The sequence below is a fragment of the Lonchura striata genome, chromosome 2, assembly GCF_050655825.1.
Source record: "Lonchura striata isolate lonStrDom1 chromosome 2, ASM5065582v1, whole genome shotgun sequence".
NCBI lineage: Eukaryota > Metazoa > Chordata > Aves > Passeriformes > Estrildidae > Lonchura > Lonchura striata.
The window spans coordinates 42748134-42760245 of NC_140704.1; positions in this window are offsets into that span (position 1 = coordinate 42748134).

Genomic DNA, 12112 nt, shown 5'->3' on the forward strand with positions numbered 1-12112 from the left:
ATGTCTGCATTGGGGTGAGATGACTCACGCTCTTCCTATTTACTACAAAGGAAGCTCAAACCGCAAGCTCAGGTAACACGTCAAGATATTAAGATTAGCAGAGCACTATTCTTAGTCTCTTGAGGTGTGTCAGTGGCCCAGTTGAACTCCCGGTCTGCCCTTTCTAAGTAAAACAAAGCATTTGCCCTGAGAATGATATGTCGAATTCACGCCTACTTAAGTGGGTGCTCTCAAACTGGAAATAGCCCAGTTTCAAGTAAAGTGTAAATATCATGGAAATACCTCCTGTCCCTGGCTTCTATATAGGCAGCTGATAGCCTGCTATATTTTGTTGATATTTTATAGCCACATCTTCCTGTTATCTTAAATTATATTTCTCCAGCCACCTTCTACTCCCGACAAGCTACTACTAAGAGACCAAACAAGGCACACAAAGAGTGGACATAGCAAAGACAGAAGACATACAACTAATTCTGCCAGCTGTATGAAAAAAGTGATTCTCCAAATGACTTTTTCAGTCCCGTCTCTTTTCTTTTGCAAAAAAAAAAATAGTAGTTACTTATGACAGCAATAGAGACTTCTCCAATAGAGTGATCTTAGTGGGCAGTGTCCATTTAAATTAAATATTTCTAATCAAATAGCTAACTTCATCAAGCAGCCAAAATCAATGTTTTGTATTAGACAGGGACCCAAACTCATTAAGGCTTTATTATTCAAGCATGCACCTCCCTTCAGCTTTTATCTCCCCTCAAGGGTTTTCATAGAAAGAGGCTTTTTTTTTTTTTTTTTTTTTTTAATTATCCCGTCTGCCCTGGAGTCTTCTATTTGATTTTCTAGTATCCAGGGAAGTATTGTTTTTTTTAACTACTCAATCCTCGAATAGAAAATTTTTCTCTCTTAGTACTAGGTTATCAGTGATAATAAAGCTTTGTGGAAGACATTTTGATAATACAGAAACAGAAATGCACAAAGGCAATGTGGCACTTCAAAGGAGCATTAGCTCTGATATTAGAATCTCATTTATCTCACTCGCTCCTAAAGGACAAGTTAGCAATTCGCGAGGGTGCTGTTCACACACACACATGAAGTGGCATGAAAGGCCTTTTGCTTCAGCAGAGCTGCCTGATCTTAGTGCCCTTGAGCGTGTGGGGCTTTATGCATGCTGTTGTTGTATTTTTATTTTTCCTCTACTTACTTTATTTTCATATGGAGAACAAATTGCTTGCTTAGCTTTTTTTCTGTGTACGTTGTGTGGGACCTGGAAATGGTTGTATAGAGATTATGGTCATTGTACCAGGTGTAATCTGAAGGTCTGCTGCTTTCCCATGTATACTGGGCAGCCTGTGACTGCTCACCTGCCCATGACTACCCATCCAGGTACATGTCTCAGTGTCAAGGATGCTGTGCCTTTGCTGTTTAACCATGGTGAAACAGAGATTTTTGGAATTCACTTAAGTTAACAAAATGAATTAAGCATTTATATTTTAGCTTGTAAAATTATGTGTTGAATTTTAACCTTTTACTTAAGAAACCTCTGCCAAGGTACAAAAGGGCATAAAAAAATGCAAATTATTGAAGCTTATTGCATAAAGAACAATAATAAATAGGGACCAAATATACAAAGAATCTAGATAAAGAGGCTCCTCTGTCTCCAAACTTACTAAATTAACATATGGTACTCAGATAAGCACCAAAAGACCAAAAGCTCATGGGCAGAGAGGAAGAGTTCAAAAGTTCAACCATGAGGAAGACCATGATCTTCAGCCTCAGAGACCACTAGGGACCCCCGTGTGACCACCACTGTGTGTGCCCAGAAGGGTGTGGACTTACTTAGCATGAGAGGTGAAGGCAGGCAGGACCAGGGGTTAAATATGCATAGAAAAGTTGTGTAATGTAATGCATATGGAACACCTTTGGGAATAAAGATTTGGGTCAGACTAAAGCACAGGGCACAAGTCTTTGAGAAATATCTCACTTGTGTCAGGCACTGACAATACATACCCACTTCATAACTACCCCAAGTTGTGGAGTCTATTAATTTATTCCACGTACGCTTCAGTGGTGTATCTCTTTGACAGGATAACCAGTACACACACAGCAGGGCATTATTAGCCAATGTTCGTGTAATGGGGATGAGTATGTGTCTTACCCGCTGAAAATACCACAGGCACCTATTCGGGAACTACAGTTTTATTAAAAAGGGCATTAGAGCATGTTGTCCAAGGGACTCCTCAAAGCTCAATCCACATGCTGGACCAGATTGCTGTCAGTGACAGGTGAACCTGTAGGGTGGATACCACCCTGTAGGAACAACACGACCTGGAGCTTCTCACAGGGGCTTATCCCAGTGTGTTGTCATCAAGACAGAAGGACTCATCTGCTGTAGCAGCCAGGGCTCCCAGAAGACAAAGAGGTCTAAAACTGCTGTCACCTTTTCTATTATTTCCATCCTTTACACAATAACTCACTGTGTGCCAGCCTTGAATGCCAAGGCAGACATTGCACATCCGTGGCACAAAACAACCTGGTGCTGAGCTGGGCCAGACAGACACACCCCTGGTAAATTTCCATTCTGGCAGGTAGCTAATGCATCTGTCTCCTTCCCTTTACCAAAGGCTTACACTTACCTTACTTCCGTGTTTGACAACTGCCAAAATCTCCATACCCCGCTGAAAAACTGGGATGTCAAAACTGAGAACAAGAAGCAAAAAGCTTTCTGCAAGAAACAAGCTCAGGAGCTAGTGTGACTGGGAACAAAGCATTTGGTTCAGTTTTACCTCAGTTATTTTCAAAGCAACCTCGTCACATGAAGAAAATTCAATGTGAACTGTTGGCAATTTTTTCTCCAAAGCATGAGACAGTAACTCTGAAAGGAAACTGTTCGCCTCCTTTTAGCGAAAGAAATGTCTGCAAGCAGCCATTTAAATGTTTATGTAAATTAATTCATTCAGTGATAATTTTGTTCTTGTTAATAAGTTTATCCATATTCTCCCCAAATCCACGAGTTTGTCCATACTCTCCACAAGGCCTTGGGAATTTAAGGTTGTGCACTGTTTTGGGGAAAACCACAATTACAGCAGATGAAAAATGGAATTTATTGAAATAGTGTCAAAGAAATGAAATTGGCCTGAAATGGCTGTCAGACTGAAAATGTATGCCTTGCTTTCTTGGTCCAGTCAGCTCATTTTCAAAGTTAATTGCTTTTTAGTGTAAGCTTGTCAGAAGCAAGCCCCAGCCCAGCACACAGGGCTCTGAATTGTGCATTAATTTTCATACGTACACTATATGTTTTCATATTTAAACCGGGTTGCCACAGAATTCCTGATCCATCCTGCCAGGATTTTCCCAATAAAAGAAGACTTAAGGCAGAGCTTAGCACCATCCTACTGCCCACATGGGTTTGGAGATAGTTTTCTTCATTCTGCATCACCAGCACGGGAGATAATTTCCCCTATGATTGTGCATGCTTCTCTGCCTCACATTCCTGCAGGATCCACACATGAAGGGAGTGTTCTGGCAGCACAAGCAGGTGCCTAGCTTTGCAGTGCCTCATGTGTACTTATTTCTCTTTGTTCTTCTATCTTTTTGTTCTCAGTTTTTCCATAGGTGTCAGTTTAGCAGTAGATTTTGGTATGCTGCCTCATCTGAACCTGTGTGATTTTGGTGAGCACCGTAAGCCAAGCCAGGCTAGGTCATGCTCTTCTGGAAAGTTCTATACTGTACTGGACAGTAACTGGAAGTCTCCAGAGTGGAGTGTCCCTGGTGCTTGTTCCAGCCTGTGATGGGGATTCCCAGCCCCTCTGACTTGACACCTTACCTGCATATGTAAGCGCTTCTAACCCTGGTCAAAGGCAGGCAAGGCTGCTTCTTGTCATAAATCACAGGTCCTTGGTAACTTAAGGAGCCCATGGGGACACAGATTTCATAAATGTGTGACCCAAGGGTTTCTTGTGCTCCATGTTCAGAACTTGGCTGGTTGGCAAACTGAAGAATATGCTGCTTTTAAAATATGTGTCATGAATAGCATTTTAAAGACAGATAATTTGCTTGGAACATTGCTAGTTGACTGAAAAGAAAGCTTCTCTTTTTAGCCAGACCATGATTAAGACCATGCCAAATATACCAGCTATGCTTGGTATTAAAAAAAAATACTTACCTCTTAGGAACTCTTTAGATCATTAGCATATCTAAAAATGTCTCTGGAAAAAGGACTGCCTCAGACCTTTAATATCCACCTAGTCTACCCTTCTGCTTCATGATAGAATCAATTAGATGTAAGCTAGATTTTTGACAAGAGTTTTTCAATGTGTCTGCTCTTAGAAACATTTAGCAACAGACAGTCAATAAACACCCAGGCAATCTCTCCCAGTGTCTCACAATGCCCAGAGTTAGGAAACTTAATCTTCTGGTCCTAGTCTCCCTTGCTGAAGTTTAAGTTCACTTTTCCTTGTCCTGCCTGTGGTAGAAAGACTATTCCCTGCCCATCAGCAACAGCATGTTTGAGGGCTGCAGACCTCATTCTAAATTTTGTGTTTTCCTTTCTGGTCTTAGTGAGCATTGCCCATTTGTACAGTCTTTTCTTATTAGTAGTGTTATTTAGACACTCCTACTCCCCTGGACCATTGCTTTCCTTTGAATACTGAAATATATCAAGTGCTTTTGTTTTGGTGTGCTGGTAGATGCCAGATACAGGTCTCTAGCAGAGCTGTGGTGCTCCCAGTGTCTTATGGATAACACTTGAGTGAATCGAGTGTCTTCCACACATTTTCACCACATGTGTTATCATGTGTGCATGTTAAACTGGAAACTGTCACCCTTAGGTCTTTCTGCAGAGCTTCTGCTGGCTAGGAACACCAAGAGCTACAGCAGTAAAATGGCTCGAGCAGTTCCCTCCAGATCAGAGGCAGACATGGGGGCAGGCAAAAGGAGGCTGGTTTTAGAGAACTGTGTGATAAGCAGGGAAAGAACAGAACATGGGAATGCAAGTGTCAAGGGTTCACAGGGAAGCCCTCATCACAGTTGCAGTCAGTTCCCAAACCACTTTACTGCATTCCAGCCCATCCTGGAGTTTTCTGTTTGCTCCAGACAAACCAAAACAGTTAATCTTGCAGTCACAGCCTTAAAGAGGTCCATGAGGTGGTGAAGGTCATACAATATCAAATTCAGATACATACTGAGAGTCCTCCATGAGTGTTATTCTGCCATGCCAAAGCATGGTTCAGAAGTGAAACCAGCAAAGCAAACACTCTGTAAGGTGCTGTAAGGGTGTGCCAGGCTCACTCACAGTCTCCACAGCACTGTGACACATCTGGGCTGAGCACAGCCCCCTCCCTCTCTTACTGACACAGAGATGGGTCAGGGGTTTGCAGTGCATTCAGAGAGGTCACAGCACAGTGTGGTGACAGCATCAATGTGGGGTCAGAGAATAGGAAGGATAACTGATGCAAGCAAGGGTGGCAGGGTGGGGAATGAGAAAACAGAGCCTGGAAAGCTCTAAGAAGGCAGCTTTTTTTTTCTGATCATCTACAGCACAGAGCATATTTTCAGACTATTTGGAGTGGTCCAGTCAGGTAAGATGTTCTCATTGAAAGCTATATTGCTTGGAAATGAGAAAGTCTGTGTTTGAAGAAAGACACATTTTGTTTTTATCTTGATGTCCTATTGTTTGTCAGACACTGACAACGCTCAGTGCCATGTGCCCAGCATCCATGCCTGGAAGGAAGGTGCACTCTGGTGAACAGTGGCACAGGGCTGTCATCCTGGCTGCAGAGAAACAAAAGCTCCAGGAGGCACTGCTGTCAGGAGCAGAGGGGACATGGAGCCTTGCAGCTGTCACCCTCCAAGTGAAGCTTCCTATTCACTCACCTCCTGCCATCCATCGGGGCTCCAGATGTTCCCCCCTCCCTCTACTTGTCACTCATGAGCCCCCAGGGATGTTAATGCCACACCCTCTCCCCTGCAGCATGAACAATAAAGCTCTGTTCTGAACTTGATTTAGTAGGAAGTCTCACAGCAATAATTAAAAAATATTCAGAATTTGGTTGGGGTTTAGTTGTCTGTCTTGTTGTGGGTCTGCAGCAATGAGCCAGGTCCCATGTTCCCAGCATAATTATTTATGAATGTTCCACAGAGACCAGTTCCTGTCAAGAAGTGATTAAGCCAAATGCTCTCTGGCTGCACCACTTGGCTGTTGTGGCAGTCATCCTCACTGATCACTGGCAGAACAGGATACTGTCCTTATTAAAATAGACTTCCTAATTGCCTCCTCTGGGAAGGAAAGAGTTCCAAATCCTCATCTGCTTGGAAAGCAGCGGACCCAAAATCCCTGTTTATATCTCTATAAAAATACATGCATAGGTGTTCACATGACTAGTTAATGCATGCACACTGGCATGTGCACACAGGCATCTGAGAAAGGTGATAATGACATCTTGAGATCTGCTGCATTGTACGAGGCAGTGGGCATCTGATATGCTGGTAGGTGGATCTCAGCAAGCATCACAGAGATGACAGCTCAGTACAGCTGTGCAGCTGGGTCCCTTCACACTGGCCCCTGATGGATAGTTCATGTCTTGCTGCCCTCTTTTCTGCACCACAGTGTCATAGACCTTCTCCCAGTTTGTGGTCCCACAGGCCAGCAGCAAGGAGAGAGGAGAGAGGCTTATCATTCTGTATTTAAAACATTTTGTAGTATTTGCACTCTAAAAAGAGCAGGAGTACAGCTTACCCCGTCTCTTAGAGCACTGCTATCAGCACTTGGTCCACTGATTCATATTTCTGCAGAGTGCCAAGACTGGTGAGTGGTGTGGCCACCTTAAACCTACATCTCCCATATACCCTAGTCATATACCCTAGACAACTGATGTGGTGTGATCGGTGCCCTGATGAGGATATGAGAGGAGAAGGATGGATGAGGAGACACTGACCAAGTGACTTGTCTTCTGCTGTGCACTAACTGCTAACACCAGAAGTTTCAATATGTGAGGGGATGTGTTTTCTCATATGAACTGTAGATTTTTTTTTCCCTGACAGGTCTTTCCTGTTCAGGACTCAATGCAGCTCCCATTCTGATGGCTACATGCCACTTCTCCTCTGCTACTAAAAAGAAATTAGACTAAAAAGAAATAGGAGGAAGGTCACCACAGCCATTTCTTGGCTCCCAAATATTTGTTCTTCCACAAATACTAGTTGAGTGAAATGGTGGGCATCCATATCCTGTGTTAAGTAACTTATTCCAGCACTTGAGTACATTTTGCTGAAGAACTTAATTGAACCTGCCTTTTGCTAGTTTTATTTAGTGCCCCCCCACTATTGGAGGAGAAAGTCAAAACCTTTTTCTTCTTCTCCATGGTCACATCATTTATGACTTCACAGACCTTTAGGATCTCCCCTCTGCATTTTCTCTTTTACAAGAAAAAGAGTCCCAGATACATTTATCAATATTAAGCTTTATCTGCCTTTTTATTGGCTGTTCCCCTTGCAATTCCTTGCACTTGGTTTTGATTTTATTACACCTATTAATTCATTTTCCTACAGCTATTAACTTGAACTTTCACAGATGAAGAACAGGTATATCCTGGAGCCATGGCTCGTGTACATCACAAGTGAGAGTCCTTCTGCTGTGTTGGAAGCAGGCAGTCTTGGATCTGATTTATGATGTCTCCAAGGAGAGTTTAATTTGTAACTCCTGAACAGAAATTCCTAAAGATTTCAGAAGCAGTTAGCCCCATTCTGCTGTCTGAACTTCATACCTTGAAACGGAGAGAACCCACTCCTGGTAGTCGATGGCTTTGGGAGAGGTGCAGGGCATTAACTGGTGTAACTGGATATATGTTCTACTCTGCTACAGTGCAAGGACAGAGCTTGGTGAGACATGCAGGGTATGCTTTAACCCAGTTTTCAGAGGGAAGAGGCAGCTTGTTGGTTTGCCACCAGTCTGTGGTTTTTAAAAGCCTTTAAAACACTGGTAGCAAAGGGCAGCTGTCCATGGGTTAGAAACTAAAAGAACTTCTTTTGACCTGCAATGAAGTCCTCTCTTCCTAGTTTCACAGCATCATGTGCCACCAGAGCGAAAGGATTTGTAAAAGCCTATAAATAAAACATTTACCAAAAAAATGGGGCAGCTGTACTTCCACAAGCATCTGCTTCTCTCTGCCATAGACACAATCCTTACGCCCAAAAGAGGGGTGAGGTGAATGAGGTAAATGCTGAGCTGTGAATTCCTGAGCCACCCAGCCTGTTACTAATTACCATGATTAAATATTGACATAGTGACTGCACACAGGGCTCCCAGGCAGAGATCAGTACTCCTCTGTGGCTGCAGCAGAGAAATCCAGACAAAGAAATAGCTCCCCAAGCACTTATACTGCAAGACCCCATCCTACAATTATCATCCCCCGGGGACTGGCAGCATGTGTGGCAGCTTGCAGAGCTCTAGCAAGAGGCAGGTGGGGGTCAGGAGGTTACTGACCCCAAATCATTGCCTTTGGGACTCCCTTTGCAGCAGTCTCCAGCAGCTGGGTAGGGCAAGCAGGATGAGACAGCACAGAGGGATCTGCTTCCCTGCAGGAAACACAGACTGTTACTCAGAAGAACAATAGGGCCCTCCTGCTCTGGCTGCCAACCCCAGGCATTCTCAGGGAAACTCCCAGACTGACCTCCCAGTCTCGCTTGGCTGCCTCCCTGTATGCCTGCCCAGGCTGGCAAGCCTGGTAATTCCATCCCCCCCCCATTCCCTCAAGAATCTTGTGCTCTGTCCTTTCATGGGTCCCAGTCAGAGACCAGGACAAAAGCTTGTGAACCTGCACTTGAGATTGCTCCTATTCAGGAAAATGTCTAATTATATGTTTAAGAGTGTCCTGCACAGGGATGGACAAACACACCCAAAACAGGAAAATTTTGCCCTAGAGACACTTGCTGCCAGAATACAGAAGCCTCTGGAGGCCATAACTCCTTCCCTCTTATCCTCTTCCCCAACACTTCTGGTTAATGTGTTGGGCTGTGTGCCAGGGGAGCAGATGTACTACAGCATGGTTTTTACTCCCGTATCATAGCCATCTCCAGCGCTGATTTTAACCATGGTCATTTTTTAATACAGCAGCTGACTTGGCCACCAGCGAAAAATAAAATATGATCCCTTGCAACTGCAAACTGCCCAAAGCCATCTGAACTCCTTCTCCTCTGGGAGCAAGAAGCAGTGTCTGAGAAGCTCCTCTGTATCCAGTGCATCTACTTGCCCAAACTCCATTCCTTCTTCATTAGATTTTCCACTCTTTGTCTCTTCAAATCATACTGGGCAGCTGCAGAAGGCAGGATGAATTTGTGCCAGGTTAGTACTTGTAAAGCAGCAGAATATTAAGTTTTTCAGCTTGACTCTGCTCCAGTGCTAAGGTTTTTAATGAAACCTTACCACTGGAGCAGGATCAAGCTGAAAAACTGCCTGTTGCTGCCTGTTGCTTGTGTTAAGAAAAATCACTTCCAAGTCTGAAGGTCTAAGGAGCATTTGCTTTGTGGCTGAGGTTTCTTATCCTGATGCCAGACAGAAAAGTATATTTTATTTCAAAGGCAATGATGGCACAGGTAGCTTTTGAGATTATACTTGCAGGGAAACAACTAAGACACAGCTTGTATATTGATACAAAATGTTGCAGGGCACCAGTTTCTCCATTCCCTGGTTTCACACTACAGCATCCAGCAGCTTTGCCCCTGTAGGGTGAAGGGCTGCAGCTGCTGCAGCTGCCGTGAGGCTGGCTGGGACCACCCTGGCTCCAGCTTCCCTCCTTGCTCTCCCAGCAGCAGTGAGGATGGGGGGAAAGAGGTAGGAAGTTATGCTGCAGCTTCTTTCCCCATGGAATGTCAGAGGCTGCAAAGACAGATGGAGGCAAGGGGCCAGAGAATGGACTAAGGTACTCGCCTGTGGTGGTTGCTTATCCCTTTTCAACGTACCTTCTGCTGAGGATAGCTCATGTTCAGAGCCAATGGCAGCCCTGAAAAGCACTTACAGAACCTACTTATTTGGGATGGGGAGAGGAAGAGGAGAAGACAGGACACAATGTATTTATTATTCATCCCAGACATAAAAAACAAGCTGTTAATTACCAGACTGTAGCACATACAATTGCAGCATACACGGTTTATACTGGAAACTGTTGTTTAAAGAAAATACCAAGGACGGTATTCCTTTGGCTTCTGGTTTGCCTGCACTGAGGATGTTGCTTGGTACTTTAGTACAAGCCTGGTACATTTCCAGTTAACTAGAACTTAGCTGGGAATAAGCCTGAGCCATCCCCCAGGTTTGCTGATGGGTTGGGAGAGGGGTCAGGGAAGCTTGATTTTGTTCCATTCCACCTCAGACCTTTCCCTGTCTTCAGGGAAGATGCTGGGACTGAGGGGGTCATTCTAACCCACGTGTAGATCCCACATATCTGGCCTGATTGAATTGGTTTTTCACACCTGAGAGCTACCCAGTGTCCAGCAGCAGGAGAAGTGCTTATCCAGTGGGAATGAAGGGAAGGGTGATGTGGGAATTTGTAGAGAAGGAAACACACTTTGTCCTGATTTCTCCAGGTACTTTTGTAACCTTGAGATGAGTGAAAGAAGCTTCAGTTCTGTTCTTCCACTTTTGATGATACTTTAATAGTTGTTAATTAACATAGTTGTGCATTCAAGGATTTGAGCACTCATGGTTTAGGTGTAACTTCAACCAGCACTTGAGGATTGGCATGAACATCGTGGTCCAACAGCCAAAAGCACATACACAAGAAGTGACACACCACCACCTCAGGCAGTCATTTGACTCACATTGCTTTTAACTGTAGCTTCTTTTCTTGCTTTTAGCTGTAGCTTCTTTTCTTGCTATTCCTCACCCGTTAAGAATCCCCACTTGTTACTCCATCATCTGATTTGGGGCCAAAAGGTGAACCAGCTTGGGTTAGAAATAACTTCATCTGTATGGAGGTTGTTTTCAACACAAATCAAATCTTCAGTCTCTTCATTGTGTGTACTGACAAATAGTCTCACTGACACAACTGAGAGAGCAAGGCTGGAGAGAAATGAGTAGGCAAATGCAGAATGAAGCCTTACTTGATCAAGACCTCCTCCAGAAGTGTGCATGCCATCCAGGTGCTATTTCCTGCTCATGCTGCTACACATACAGGGGCTGCCTACTGCTCACACTCTTCAGAAACTGCGTGGGCAGAGCAGTGGTAAATGCACTCTAAATATGAGTATCAGCTACTGCTTTACACCTACTGAAGACCTGAATGTGTAGTGTAGAAGGCAGTAGTTCAAGTGGCAGTCTCAAGCCTTGCTGCTGTTGGTTCCTCAGTGACTCTTCCCTAGTTCCTGTTTTTTCTAGCTCTACTTCCATTTCATACATTAAAACACATAACAAAGAATTTCTATCCTTGTTTATGCAAATTTGTAGCCAGAACTTTAGTTATTGAAATAGCGTGGACTTAAGTATAATTGGTCTGAATTTTCTGATGAAATTAATCCAGATTTTACTCCCTTCCTAAGAACAACTAAATGTGTGGTGGTAACTTATACCTCTACAAATCAAGTACTTATTGTCCACCTAAATTTTTTCAGCCTTCTTTTAAATCACTTTGTCTCCTGCTTTCCAGAAAAGAAAACTTCAAATGCTTAAGTTCAGCCTGTAAAAGTTGTTCATGGGTTGGCACAGAGTGTGATCCAAGACAAATGTTGTCCCAGGCTATCTGTCACTTCAAAAGCCATCAGTCCAAAAAAACCAGAAGCTGATTTTACATTAAGGCATCCATGGCACATCAGGTCCTATAAATACATTGTATTGGAGACTTCTATAGGTTGTTAAGGGGCAGGTTTGTATTTATGGCACCCAATGAATAAAAAGAGGAAAAATTAATTTCCTGTTTTGAAATTAGTCTCAATTTTATCATAGGGAAAACTACATCACAAAGCTGACTGCAATTTAATGTACACAGCTTTCCTATTTAGCCATTAAGCAGATTATTCTCTGCTGGATGGATGTGTCTTTCCTTTTAATGTTAATGATAGTCCCACATATGCAATGACACAGTAAATTTCAAACTATGTGAACCATTTAATCCCTAAAGGAAAATGGAGTAAATCC